Source organism: Microtus pennsylvanicus, chromosome 3 (genome assembly GCF_037038515.1).
Source record: "Microtus pennsylvanicus isolate mMicPen1 chromosome 3, mMicPen1.hap1, whole genome shotgun sequence".
Taxonomy (NCBI): Eukaryota; Metazoa; Chordata; class Mammalia; order Rodentia; family Cricetidae; genus Microtus; species Microtus pennsylvanicus.
Genome location: NC_134581.1, coordinates 19957751 through 19971866, shown reverse-complemented (window position 1 = coordinate 19971866; position 14116 = coordinate 19957751). Strand labels below are relative to the sequence as shown.

At 46.2% G+C, this 14116-nt stretch overlaps 1 protein-coding gene across 2 annotated transcripts in view; it reads right to left on the bottom strand.

Moving 5' to 3' along the window:
• Tmem108 (transmembrane protein 108) overlaps positions 1-11321 on the bottom strand; it is a 279477-nt gene extending 268156 nt beyond the window's left edge. For both annotated transcript variants that reach the window (XM_075964817.1, XM_075964818.1), the window contains exons 1-2: positions 11209-11321; positions 2789-2901 (exon numbers count right to left, since the gene is read on the bottom strand). The gene's annotated coding sequence lies outside the window, so the exon portion shown is untranslated. The remainder of the gene's footprint in view (positions 1-2788; positions 2902-11208) is intronic.
• Between the last annotated feature and the right edge of the window lie 2795 nt (positions 11322-14116).

Here is a 14116-nt window from a genome sequence, read left to right as displayed (position 1 = left end):
CTCTCTTTCCGTGCAAGAGCCTCATTCTTCAAGGTACTCCTACTTTCTTCCAGACATTCTTACACACACACACATGCATGCACGCATGCACACACACACACCCCAGAAGCCAAAGACACCAGACTGTCTACAGTGGCCTCCCACACATTAGATCCAAGGTAAAGAGCAGGGGCAAATCTTTCATGAACCTGAAACACAGCGCAGAAGAACTCAAAAGAAGCTCACAGCTTCTTTCTATCCATCCCTGCAGTGGCCATGTCCTCTAGCAGGACTGAGGCTCTTTGCTAAAATAGTGCAGTTTATTTCAGATTAGTTCAGAAATCTGGCCTCCTTTTACTGTTCCAAGACATAACACTGGAAAATGTCAAAGAACATGTATCATGAAATCATGTTATTTATCACCCTGAGGATGTACACTGAAGAAGCCTGTTTTCAATATCCCATACTCTCTCTGTCTCTCTCTGTCTCTGTCTCTCTCTCTCTGTCTCTCTCTCTGTCTCTGTCTCTCTCTCTCAGTCTCTTTCTCTCTATTTTCAAGGCAGAGTTTCTCTGCATACTCTCAAAGGGCAAAAAAAGGAAAGAAATACAAAAGTTCTATAATAATCATGAGTTTCTCTAAGCAGTCTCTATCTTTATATGACTTGCAAAAATTGGTCTGGATTGTCAGTCATGAAGGAGAAAATTTTTATTTTGGTGGTTTCTTCTCTATGTCCTTTGGTCTAATTATACTTGGGTCATTTTAACATTAAGAAATCACCCTGTCAGATGCAATTTCTATGACTACTCTGGAATGGCCATCTTTTTTGCCTCGTGCCCTCTACTGGTCCTTAACTTTGCCAAGGAAAAGCTTTCGTGCAGAATATATTGCTGCAGTGAACAAGAGCACATCTGCCAATGAACTCAGAGTCTAGGACTGCACATTGCTGTGTATACTGCTAACTTCGCCATTCTTTAACTCCCATTGTTTCCCCTCTTATTTGCACCATGAGGATCAGGAGGGATTCTTGGGCCCTAAGCATCTGTGGGAGACAGTTATCATTTGATATTTACAGAAACCCTCAACAACCACACAGTACTAGCCACCTTGTTTCCTCAGGCTGAGTTGCTATGGTATACCTATTTTATAGGGAGGGAAACTGGGAGGAAAAAAGGAATTAGGTAAATTAAAACACAGCCCTAGAGAAATTCAGAACAAGATTAAATCGCTATATCCCTTCAGCTGTGGCAAACAGTTAACAATACCATAGACCTTTTTGATGGTCATGGTTGCTTGGGGAGCTACTGGCATTAAATGGGCACAGGCTAAGGGCAAGGGCACACTATCCATCCGACAATGCACAGCAACAGCCCACACAAGACCTCTCTCATTGAAACCAGCGCTGCCTAGTGTACTGGTAACTCACACCACTTTCTTTGGCCCCTTATCAATGGTTAAAGAATGATCGCCTCCACAGTTTGACCCTTCTACAACATTTACACAGGAACATGCTGGTCAATTGCTATTTTTTTTAAAGGTAAAATACTTCTTAGATACATTTAAAACAGAGGCTACGTGGCAGCCACAGATAAAAAGGAGACTAGCCCCATGCTAAGCAAAATTCTTTTAGGGACAAAATTTAACAAGGAATTTAATGAGCAACCCCCAGGCCCTGGGCTGAGGTCAGTGCCAGCTGGTCATCTGTGGACTCTTCTATAGATGGCTTGCTTCCCAGCTGCATCTCCCTGCTTCATCCCTAAGCGTGTGCATCACTCGAGAGCAGCAATGAGGCACGCTGACGGGAATCTCCAGGGATCTGCAGCCCTTAATCGTCTGTATTGTTCAGTAAATCATACTTATTAATGAACTCCATGAGGCACGGAGGTACAGGCAGCGTCTCCGGGTGCCCTCCGTCTAGGAAGGCCTCATGACACTGACCCCACTGGCTAAAAACAGTTAAAGCTGAAAAAGAAAAATCCCACCACCGCTCCTGTCCCTCTCTAACCATTCTCAGCTCTGCTTGGAATAGTATTAGTCATGCTTTCTCCTTCAAGGTGTCTGGTTTTTGTTCAAGTGTGGAAGTTGGGGAGCATAGAAAAGAGGTAGCATTCCTCCTTGCACCCCCCCACCTAGATCCAGAAGGGCTCACCAAACAACACTATGTCCTACTAGTCTTGACATTTTTTGTCACACACAAAACACCCTCCAAACCAGGTTAAGTTACCAAGTCCCCAGCAGTCACATGCAATGTACCAGCAACCACAGCTGCATGGTTGTGTATGCAGCCTTCAGAATACCAGATGGAAAACTATGGCATGGGCAGAACGCTGTGCTTTAAGCTGCTATGGGCCACCACACCAGGGGCTTCATCACCGACCAGCTATTTCCTTCATGAACAGAGAGATCATGAAGGAGAAGTTCAGTGAAGGATTCATGCAGGAGGAGGGTGGTGGGCAGGAACATCCGGCTAGACTATTAGCAATATGATATGGCTTGAGGAAAAAGAGCAGTCTCAATTCCTCCCTCTGCCCTGCTCTTCGGGAAGCCTCAACAAGCCTGCTTGAACAAATCACACCCCATACAAACGCACTCAACAACCCTATGTAGCGATATCTCCATGCACAGAACTCAGCCCACCCCTTGGTGACCATTTTTCCTATTTGTTGGTTTGAGTCCATGATTTGAATAAGGAAAGCTTTAGAAGCCTTTCAGAGACAGAGCATCCCATTTGCACTGACTCCAAGGGGCTGGCGAGACAAGAGCATCTATGATTCAGCAAAGCCAGCAAAACAGGGAATGCATTTGCCTTACCCTGGAGGAGAGGGTGTGGAAGCCTTCAAACGCTCTTACATCCTCGCAACCCATCAGATCCGCTGCTTTTCACCCCACACTCACTTCTGCATGCTGGATCACAGCCAAGCAATCTGCCAAAGACAAAAATGAATGAATACAAAGGGCCAATTTATCTACAACTTCATCTCCAAAGCCATTGTTCAAATGAATTTGTTAAAAATGAACTTCATGCTGAACACACAGACCCCGACCTCTGAAACAGTTCATGGTCAACCCAAGAGGTTCTCTTATACATCCTAGACATGTGGGAACTCAAGAGGGATGGGCTTGATGTAGAAACCGAAATACTCAGGCTATGGCGAGTCCTACATCTTTACAGTATAATCTCCAGGCGTCCTCTAAGGGGTTCTCTCCACTCCAGTGAGCAACGGGTGGAAAATAGCATGAAGGATTTGCAAAGACATTTGCACGCACAGGCATATGGGTACAAATACACATCATAACACTGCCCCCGACCCTGCAAATGGTATGCACGTTTCTGCTTTTGCTCAATTTCTGTTGGCTGCTCCAAGTCATACAGTCAAACCCCATGGGCTGGGCATTGAGGTCTCTTGGGTAAGGTTCACTCCAGTCTAATTAAGAAAGCGTTAGGCTTAGAATAGGGTTAAGCTTAGAATAGGACACTGTCCATATGATGCTACCTCAGTGATCTTGACCTACTTACAACTCTGGCTCTCAGTTTCCTCTTCTGCAAAACATCACAGCCTCCTTCCCAGGGCCTATCCCAGACTCCACATGAAAGGAAGCATCACTTCTCAGACTGCCCTGGTGCTTCATGTCATTGGGGCGTCTTGATAAGATGTAGGTTCTGAGTTGAAGGGTCATGGGTAAGGCCTGACATTCTCCATCTCTAAAAGCCCTAGGAGAGTGGTTCTCAGTCCATCCTCCTGCTGCTTCATAGCTGCAACTTTGCTACTGCTATGAACCGTTACATGAATAACTGATATGCAGGATCTGCTGTGTGACCCTGTGCAAGGGTCATTCCATCCTCCAAAGGGTTGGTGAGCCACAGTTTGAGAACTACTGCCTTAGGTAGTCCTGACTGTGCTGTTCAGTGGCCACTCTGTGATTAGAAAAGAGACAAGAAAATGGGAAATATCTGGCAAGCTTTGTAAACGAAGTGGTTTTCACACATTAGGAAATTTTATGTCAGCACTGTTTCTGATTAGAAATGAATTTTCAACTAGTGCATTATAAAGAGCTACTTAGTCTGGATCTCGGGTACAGTTCTACAGAGTCACACTCTTAGAAGATGACTCTAACTTACGGGGTTACTGCTTCTTTTCCTTTTTTTAAACAAATGCATTGCCCCACCAAATTTCATAACAACTTAGTAGCAGGAATTTGACCTTGGAAGCAACAATTTGACTTTGTTCTCTAGTCTATGAATTTGCTCCATAAACCAAGAAGGAAAAAACATTTACTCTTCTACTAAGGCAAAAACAAAAGTCATGCTACCTCATGGCCAAAAAGGCAGCAGAAGGTGGCATCTACCAGTATGGGCCATTGCAGAATAAAAGGTGAGCAAGATGTCACAGGACACAGAACCCGAGGTTTTGCGAAGCAATATTCTCCCCAACAAAGTTACTTTTCATGTGTCCAAAGTGAGAATGGAGCACAAAGTCATATCTACACAGCTTCTGGTAACAATGAGTTTTATTTCTAACCCATAAAAATTCCAAGTAACTCCTATTTAAAGCAAGTATTTGGGATTGTAAATAGTTAGGGGAGATACAATAATTAGCCACAGTGCATCTTGGGTACCAACAAAGGTAACTAGTGATGTCTTAGACGTTCTACCATCTAAGCTGTTTTACATCTCAAGGACCCTGGTGAACCTAGGAGCTGGGAGTACAATTCAGAGTAGACACGTGCAGCCAGATGTAGCCGCTCACAAATGAAAGGAGCCAGAGTCTAACCCTCACGTCACTCTCTCGTGGATTGGGAGGGGGCACACGAGGCTCCGCCCCCTAAGGATTTATAGGCAGTTGAGGATCCTAGAGGTGAGGAACTCACGAGGTCCCATCCCTCCCTGAGGATCTCCAGGCAGTTGCTGGAAGGGGAGAGACGTTTTTTTCAGTAGCGTAGCTGTGGGTAAGTTTCTCGTGTTCCTGAGATTACATCTCATTGATGCTCCTTTAAATAACCCTAATTAAACATGTGCAACCCCCCCACACCCCCAGCCATCACACAAAAACATGATAAGCACGTGCACACCCCCACCCATCACACAGAAAACATGATACCAGAAGCTAAGGATTAGCTGGGCAGAGGAGAGAGGTGAGATCATCAGGAGGATAAGAGAAACAAGAGACGGTAATAGCGGGGGCCAATATGATCAAAATACATATACATATAAGAATGCTGTAATAAAATCCATTACGTACACTTAATATATGCTAATAAGGACTTAAAACTTCTTCATGTCATAAATCAGGAAGGCAATGAATATGTGGAGCTCAAATTGGATAATGAGAGCTGGGTGTCCCCTGTTACGCGCGTCACTGCCAATAAAGCAGAGTGAACTTGAAAGCATTCTGGTGGAATCAGGAGGGAACCGAGAAAGAAATGACGAATGGACGCCAATACGTGCACATCCATTATTAAGGTGGGTAAAATGCTTTTCTTAGCCTCTTCATTTGGGGCGGAATGTTAATAAAGGTACGCTATCCCTAAGGTTCACAGTTTAATGTCCGCATTCCATGCCCAGCTTTCGCCGACCACTATGTTAGCTTATCAATTAGAATTCTACCTTTGGGGCTGGGGAAACGGGTGAGTTCAACCCTCAGAAACCAAGTTGGGTATGGTGGTGTACGTGCACAATAACACAGTGAAGCGGGAGGGGGGGCACACACACAAATAGCACAATCTTGGAACTCCAGGCCAATGAGAGATTCTGTCTCAAAAAAAAAAAAATGTAGCTCCTAAGAAATGATAGCCCAAACTGTCCCCTGGCCTCTGTGCACTCGTGTGTGTGTATGTACATATGTATGCATACACACAAATTCTCTTATTTAAAGCCTGGCATAGTGATGCACACACACATATGATATCAGAATTTGGGGGGCAAAGGCAGAAGAATCCTAACTTCAAGGACACACTGGCTAGACAGGAAGTTCAAGAATGGCCTGGGCTTCCAGAGACCCTGCCCCAATAGAACAAGATGAAAATTCCCCAGCGCTGGTGGCTCACACCTTTAACCCAGCACTAAGGAGGTGGGGACTGGAGTGATATGGCTGGGCGGGGACAGGAGCTCAGGATTCAGTCTGATGTTTCCTAGAACAGCATTCAATCTAAGGATTCGGGTGGGCAGGATACCCATTCGGTCTGAGGAAATCGTAGAGGTAAGAACTAGTAGTTGGCTGCTCTGAGTTTTTTTTATTATTAAGACCAATTAGGATTAGTGTAACGTTTCCCTTTTGTCAGTTTTCCAGAAACTACTCTAGACAGTCAAATTCTTATCCTACTTTGTGCCATGGATCCGTTTGGTTTTGTTGAAGCCTAAAGCCCTCTTCTCAGAATATGCTAAAAGGAGCTAGAGAAATGACTGGTGCGGACTCGAGTTCAAGTCCCTAGCATGAACACTAAAATTATACACAGGTGTGCCGGCACGTGCCTCTAGTACTGCCACTGGGGTGGCAGAGTCAGAGAAAGCTCTAGGGCTCGTTGCCCAAGACACCCAAATCAGTTATCTCCAAGCTCAGTGAGTGACTGTCTCAAAAACTAAGGTGGAATTCAGTCCACTCCTGGCCTCCACACTCACACACATATCCTGACCCAGCTCTGTAGACACATATACACATACATACATACACACACACACACACACCACAAAGACATGCAGAGGCAAATTATGCTCTTTTATCCACAAAGACTTGGGAGGCCATGGACTCAATTTAAGGACCTCATACTGTACAAAAACTATTCTAGAACGATAAAAGGTTTTCTTACCGCGCCCCATGCCCCCGTGTCTGCACTCTGTGCGCTGGCACCCAGTTCATGAGCTTTGGGCAAGGGGACTGGAGGTTAAAATACACAGACACACACAGACAGACAGCGACACGGGTCATCCTTGAATTCCCCAAGAATGCCCCTTTTATTGTGTTCAGGAGCAGATTATATAGAGATAGCCACGCCCCAGCCAAACCCACCAGAAACCACTCTCCTGCCATCAGGAACTCCTGAAGCTCTCGTGCTCAGAGCGGCTGTAGGCACTCAGATCAGGGGATTACAAGAAATTCAGGATCTGGGGTCTCACTGCTCCCAACATTTTCTTACAGAAAACAGTATTGCAAAAAAGTTAAGATAAAGCACCAAAGACGTACAAGAAAAAGTCCAACTCAGGGTCAGCCAGAGAAAAACGAAAAAGCTAAAAAGAAAAGCCCATGGCAAAAGCTACTTATGCTGTGACTTTAATCCCACATCAAGGAATTCCTCAGATAACTTCCGTGGCCAGGCCCTGTAGACACAGCACTTTCTGTGTCCTAAGCATGGGTTCTTCCACCTCTGAACCTTAGGACCTGATGGAAGCACCCCAGCGCCTACAGGAGAGGAAGAGCGCTAGCAAGGTGCCCTCTTGTCTTAACTTCAGAACACAAACATACCAGAATTGACCTGAACATTGTCTGGAGGCTTCAGAGAGACCTCATGGAAAGCACCTAGGCAAAGAACTTCATACTTGGAAAGATACTTAAGTTGCATTCACTTGACAAACCCAGTAAATACAAGAAAAATAACAGCCAGAAAGACAGATTGATTTATTGCCACAAAATGAGGCAGTGCCAATGATTTGTGACTATTGCTATCTCCTGCCAATGGGATTTCAGCGTGTGTCACTGATATGGGGGTAAGAACTCAATAAAATAACTTATCAGTTCACTGGAAGAGACAGAAATAAACCCAAAACAAGCTGAGCTAAAGAGTGTCAGCAGCACAGGGAGAGGTGACTGGGGTGATGGTCCCCAGAGGCAATGTCCTACAGCTTGGGCAGGATCAGAGAGAAAACCTTCCCCTACACTGGGACTTCTCCATTGCTAGCTAGTGCGCCAACTTCCCTTGCATTTAGTGTGCACAAGACCCACCTCAGAAAGTAGTCTGCAACAAAGAACAAAGTAATTAGTTATTTCAAAACTGGAGGATAGATGAATGAACTCCAGTTAAAAGTATTGTTGGTTTTTTTTGTAATGTTCAAGTTTTGAACAGACTTGAAGGTCAAATGTAGCTAAGACAAACTACAAACACCTGTCAGAAAATTTTCAAGTCTTAAAAGAAATGGATTTAAATCATTTGACCTACCTTTTGTAGGCAGTCTTGTTATTGATTTAACATTATTTTCACGAAAACTCTCCCTGCTGCCTTCAGGACATGGATTACTGAATACAAAATGGGTTTTAAACCACATGTACACAGAGTCATTCTTGTGTGGAGACTAGCTCTGCATGCAAATAATTAGAAATGAAGTCTTGGAATGAACATCAACTCATCACCTCAACATCATGTCTGTTTAACCAGCAGGGTGTATACCAAGAGCTCTTAAACGTACACTGCCCTGCTTGTCCATTTACGGCCCCAGAATCAGAACACACGCACACACACCAGAAAGAGAATAAATCCTCACCCCATTATTCCTGTATTATAAACAATTAAGTGTGCAGAACTTCATTATGATTATTTTAACCTGGGAGCTAACAGCCTATCCAAAGTCTACACAAAATCTAGGCTGCTGCTGACAGCTCCAAAATCATCATCTTCGTAAATTCCCAGAGGCAAGTGCGCCATCTACTGGTAACAAAGGCACAATTTGTTTGAGGGAAACCTGTAGGTGACATGAGCTAAGGACTGAAGACAGGCAGGCATCCTAGACTTGTGTCTTAGTGGGGCTCTTTTCTACAGCACATTACAGGGATAACTGTCACAGTCTGAGAACCATAACCTCACCAGGACTTCTGTTACATGATCCATATATCTTCTGGAAGTCATGCAAAGGCCAGTCAGGCTAGACGATAATGCAAACATCGCAGCAGAACCTGGCTGAATTCAAACATTCCAGGCTCTCCTTTGCCCCAGCAGATGAGCCTACACAGCCCCCCATGGAAGCCAACTTTACCCTACAGTGTGCACCCTAAGGAGCTCTCCCAGGCACCCGCGAGGGTGAAGGCGAAGGCTCTATATTTACACAACGTGACACAGATCCTTCTCAAAGCGCATGGCTGCTTAGGCATGCAGGTTTGACTATAATCTATCTCCTTAGTTCTTCATCCTCCTTGTCTGTGACCCAGCGGGCAGAGGAAACAGAAAGAAAATGATTTTGTGGCTATCTTGAAAGCAGAACCAGAGGCTTTTATTGAATTGGAGGACAAAGACCCTGTCTTACAGGCCAGAGAGTTGCCCTGGGTCCCTCAAGTTGAACCATGCCTGTCCATTTTTCTGTTGGCCCTTTAGATCCTAACCAGAGTTTTTTTTTCAGCCTTTTTGACACAACTGATCCCACTTCCACCTGCTAAACAACCAACCATGACCTCTGAGTATCTTAGCCACTGAGCCATGTCTCCATCTCTTCTGTGTATTTTACATGTAGCTTACATGGGGGGGGGGTGTCATTCTTCTCTCTAAAAAAATAAACACGAATGCTTTCCACAAAGCATGCCACCACCTTCATCCTCAGCGTTCCTTTTCCTTCCCCGCAGCACATCAGCTTCTATTTTGTAAGTTATTCCCACGAATTCGCTGTGTTTCAGACTATTAGCCAAGAACCGTCATTGCACTCTACGAGGGTCAGCTGTGCCTTGCAGCAGACTCTCACATCTTCATCTCCGGAAACCACCAGAAGTTTACTTGGCGCAGCCAAAAAAAAGCCTGCATTTGATTTCTCTAGTCTATCAAATGAAAGGGGAGCCTTCTCAAAAAAAAAAAGTTTAACTTATTCAGTAAATTGAAATTTCAGCAAGTAAATTAATTGAATCTTGTGGAATTCAGTAAATTAAAATGAGTATTTGCTGACACAAGGTATGGTCGTTTTTAGCTGTGTAACAGAAAAACAGCTTCATGTGGGGGGAGGAAGGGTTTACAGCAGTATCAGAACGTCTCCAGAGAGACAGGTAAGTTCTGAATGGGTTTCCGAGTAACACAGTACGTTCTGAAAGGGTTACACGGAAACTCAGGAGCACAGGAAAATCTTGCTGGCAATTAGTTGAACCATTTTCATGACACCAGGTGCATCAAACTAGTTCACCAGTGGGAAACTCAAGGGATCTTTTAAGTTTAACCATGAGATGTCCTGCCTGTCGTTGCTGCTGTGTCTGGAGAGATGCTGACGCCTTAACCACCACGTTAAGCTCCTAGACACGCCCTCTCTCTTCCAAAGAAGGATTCAGCAGAGAATCCACACACCCCCCCCCCCAATATCTCTTCTGGCAGCCAAATGTTTGTTTTTTTAAAAACATACACTTTTTCAAGGAATTAGAAAGTGTACCTTAGACCCTCCCTACTTCACCCTTCCTACACTGTCCTCCCGACAGGCTGAAATAAGTACCCTCTTGAACAGCCCTAGAAAGTCACAGAATCCACCCCCACCCCGCTTCTTGGATCTTCTTGAAGAAGCCTCTCAGTGCGCTGTCTGGTCTGCAGTTCACTGCAGGCAATTCCCTCACCATTTCCCAGTCATCAGTTATAGTCCCTGGAAACCCTTTTTTTGTGTGTGACCTGTTCTACCCAATTGTTTTAAAGAAAAAAATAATAAGCTTTTTTAACGCATCTCCAGATTCTTTCCACGGGCTCCGCGCGTTGGGTTTCGGTTAAAGTCTGGGGTGAGGTCAGATGTGAGGTCCAGCGGACAGACAGGGCAGCCTTCCCAGGGCACCCTTCCTGGGGCAGCACGGGGATGCCCGCGCCCGCATCAAGGCAGAAAGATCATCAGATGCGCTAGGAATTTCGCTTCGCTCGCAGCCACCGGATTAGTTCGAGTCTCAAGGGCTCGAACCAAAGTGACACTACGTTTTCCCCATTTCGTTCTCCCACGCGACAGGTCCCCGCTGCATAGAAGCCACCTTCTTCCCAGCCAGGGTCCAGCTCCTGTGGCATCCCCGCGGCGCCTCCCGCGCCCTTCCCCTGGGGAGGGGACCGGTGACAGCATCCCTCCGGGGCGGGAAACAAAGGCGGAGGCAAGGTGGCCAGGTGGACAAGCCTCCTCCGGTACAGCCGCGGGGAGGATGGGGAAATGTATCAGAGGGTGGGAAAAGGGAAACCGAGGCACCGAGGCTGGCGCACGAATTTGCCCTGCATCCTCCCCAATGCAAGGCTCCCGGGGCTGGCGAATCCCCGAGCCATCCCCCGCCGCTCCCTAGGACCCGCCATCCGAGGGACCGTCCCGCTCCGCTCACCTCGGGAGAAGCGCTCCCGCTCCCTCCGACGGCTCCGGAGAAAGCCCCGCCGCTCGCGCACGCGCACTCGCGCTCTCGCGCCTTCGCCCCTCCGGCCCCCGCGGGCGCCCCTCCGACCGGGCTCTGGCCCGCCCCGGCCCTGTCCGTCAGCGTCCGCAAGAACCAATCCTGTCGCGTGGAAGCCCAGCACTGGTCACGTGGCCTCACAAGCCAATCACCAAATTGCCCTCGGCAAGAGCCTGGCTCCGATGTCCCCGGGGGTTCGGTTGCTACCGAGCAGAGCGGGTGTGAAGCGGGCACAAAGGGCTGAGCCCCTTATTTCCGCGGATGAGTGGCGTCCAGTTGATCAATGCCTACATCGATCGATTTCTCAGATCCCAGTTTAAATAAGAATCACCTGGGTCTTGTTAAAGTCTGGGGTGGAGCCTCGAGAACCTGCATTTCTAACAAGCCCCCAAGTGGCGAGGAAGCTTCTCTTGGTCCAAGGCCATGCTTTTAAGGAGCACTGTCAAAAAAACCCTGCTCGATTTGTTGACAAGTTTCACGACCTTTCATGTTCTTCAGTGATGAAAAGCATCCAGAGGACTGCCTCATCACGGGGTGATCTGATGAGGCCTCTGGCTTGGGCAGCTGAGGAAAGGCTGTGGCGTGGCCAAGTGGACCAACTTCGTGTGTTTGGAACAGCAAGCAGAGTCAGATGAGTCCACTAGCCCTGCCTCCGCAGTGAAGAGCTGGGCAAGTGTGCCTTGAAACTTGATCAGATAAGAGAGGAACCATCTAAGTGGTCCCAGCCTTGTGGAATCTCAACAGCCTGTCTTAGGACTCCACGGGGAAACTCAGAAGCACGTTTTAAAGGGAATGAGATAGAAATAACGCGCTGGGCAATTCAGGCAATCCAACCACAGAGCTTGGATTGTCATTTCCCTTGAAGGTTTTTAAAGTTACCCAAATACCGCTCTGTCCCCATGTCAAATACCCAATGCCTCTGCTATCTCAGGTTTGACGTGAGTGCTTTTAGACTGGAAAGCTAGCGTATTTGTCATCCAGGATTGCCAATCTAATAACATCTCAAGGCAGTTCGAGAGTTCTCCCTCTCTCTCTCCCACCCCCATGTAGTCTAGAGTGACCCAGAAATTATGAACCTTTCTGAGCCCCAAGTGCTGGGATTATGGGCATGCTCCACCACGCCCAGCTCTCAAAAGTCTTACATATTAAGCTCTCCAAATCGACTTTCTACCAGCCCTTCTGGACAAGACATAGGAACATGTGCCAAGTAGTTTTATTTTTCTCTTCATAGAGGTGATCAAGCTGATACTTAGAGAAAACCTTGCCTTTGTCTATATGTCTCGTGCATCTGGCATCTCAGCCAAAAGTGAGGCTCACTTAGTTTCAGGCATGATTCACCATACTGCTCCTTTCAAAGGTGGCCTAGCCCCAAATTCAGATTTTCAGGGGTACCCTGAGGTTACCACAATGGTCCCATGGTCCTGGACAACAGGAATAAGAAGATGCCAAAGTCGAAAGGCGTCAGAGATTCTGCTTCTGACATGAAATCAGTGTTCTCAAGCCTGACTTGCATGTTGCAGTTTTTCAGAAAGCAAATTGTGAGAGCCTGGCCCTGGAGCGTCTAACCAGAATGTTCCACATTTCCTAAGCTCCACAGTTTATATGATTCATACCCAATGGTTGCTGAGAATGCCTGTATAAACTGCTACACCAATGACAGAGTTTAGCGTTTGGTTTTGTGTTGTGAGACAGTGTGTCTCGGGTAGTCCAGTCTGGCCTCCAACTGAGGATGACCTTGAACTCCTGAATCTCTTGTCTCTACCTTTTAAGTGGAGGTATTATAGGCCTGAGCCACCAAATCCCATCTTAGACTTAGTTTTTAAACAAGGAAAAAAGTATCAACCCAGGAACATAAATCATTAACGACACCAGCATGCTGTAAACAAAGGAGGTTTCCACATAATTTGTGGAAATAGATTTTCAAAGGCCAAAAATAACTCATAGGTAATAAATACTACCAAGGCTATTCACTGGTACAAATCGAGATGCCAGGTCTACAGCTAGGATCGATTCCAGTGGGCTGACTACATATTCCAGAAAGAACCTATTGCCTCTGTTACCCACACCAAGTTGGTTGGCTCTCTGGTGATAAGGTCACCTGTATGATGCTCTTAGGTGACACACGTTTCTATTTGGGATTTAAGGAGAGTTTAGTCTCCGCGGCTTTCCCCAAACCCTTCAGCAAGTACTGCCTAAGATAGATGCTAAAACGCAGACTCCTAGGGCCCAGGAAGAACTTCCTCCAGTTTATATACAAATTCTGAAGCCAGTAGTGGTTAAATTTAAGTCATGGCTGTATCTCCAGATATGGATCAACAGCAGGCAAGCAAACCCCAAGCCAACAGCTGTGCTATTCATGTAGCCTGCTGTATGAGCTAAATAAGGGAATGGAGACTATCATAAAGAATTCGCAATTCTCGGCACTGGGGTTTTACCAAATTCTGTTACTTTGTGTAGTAAGGTGACTAGATCCAGAGTCTTAGAGCATGGTTGTCACCCAGTGTATCTGTGGAATGGTATTTACCACAGTAGGGTATGACCCAGTTTTCAGATGAATCAGAGGTCCCCTCAGAGCACTCAACAGCCATCTTGCTGGTAACCAACTTCATGCGCAGCCCCAGAAACACAGAAGCCCCGTGTATGAGCCTGAAAGCTGGGTCCCTCCTCTGACACTTTAAAAATATGTTTCACAGCAACCAAGTGGGGGAGACTTTTTCTCACCCTTGTAAACTTGCAACTTTATCTATTGGGGGAAAATAAGGACAGTTTTTATTAACTAGCATGACTGCTGTCAACTTTTAACTATAGAAAAGCATTTCTTTTTCTCCCCGTGGGTGTCATC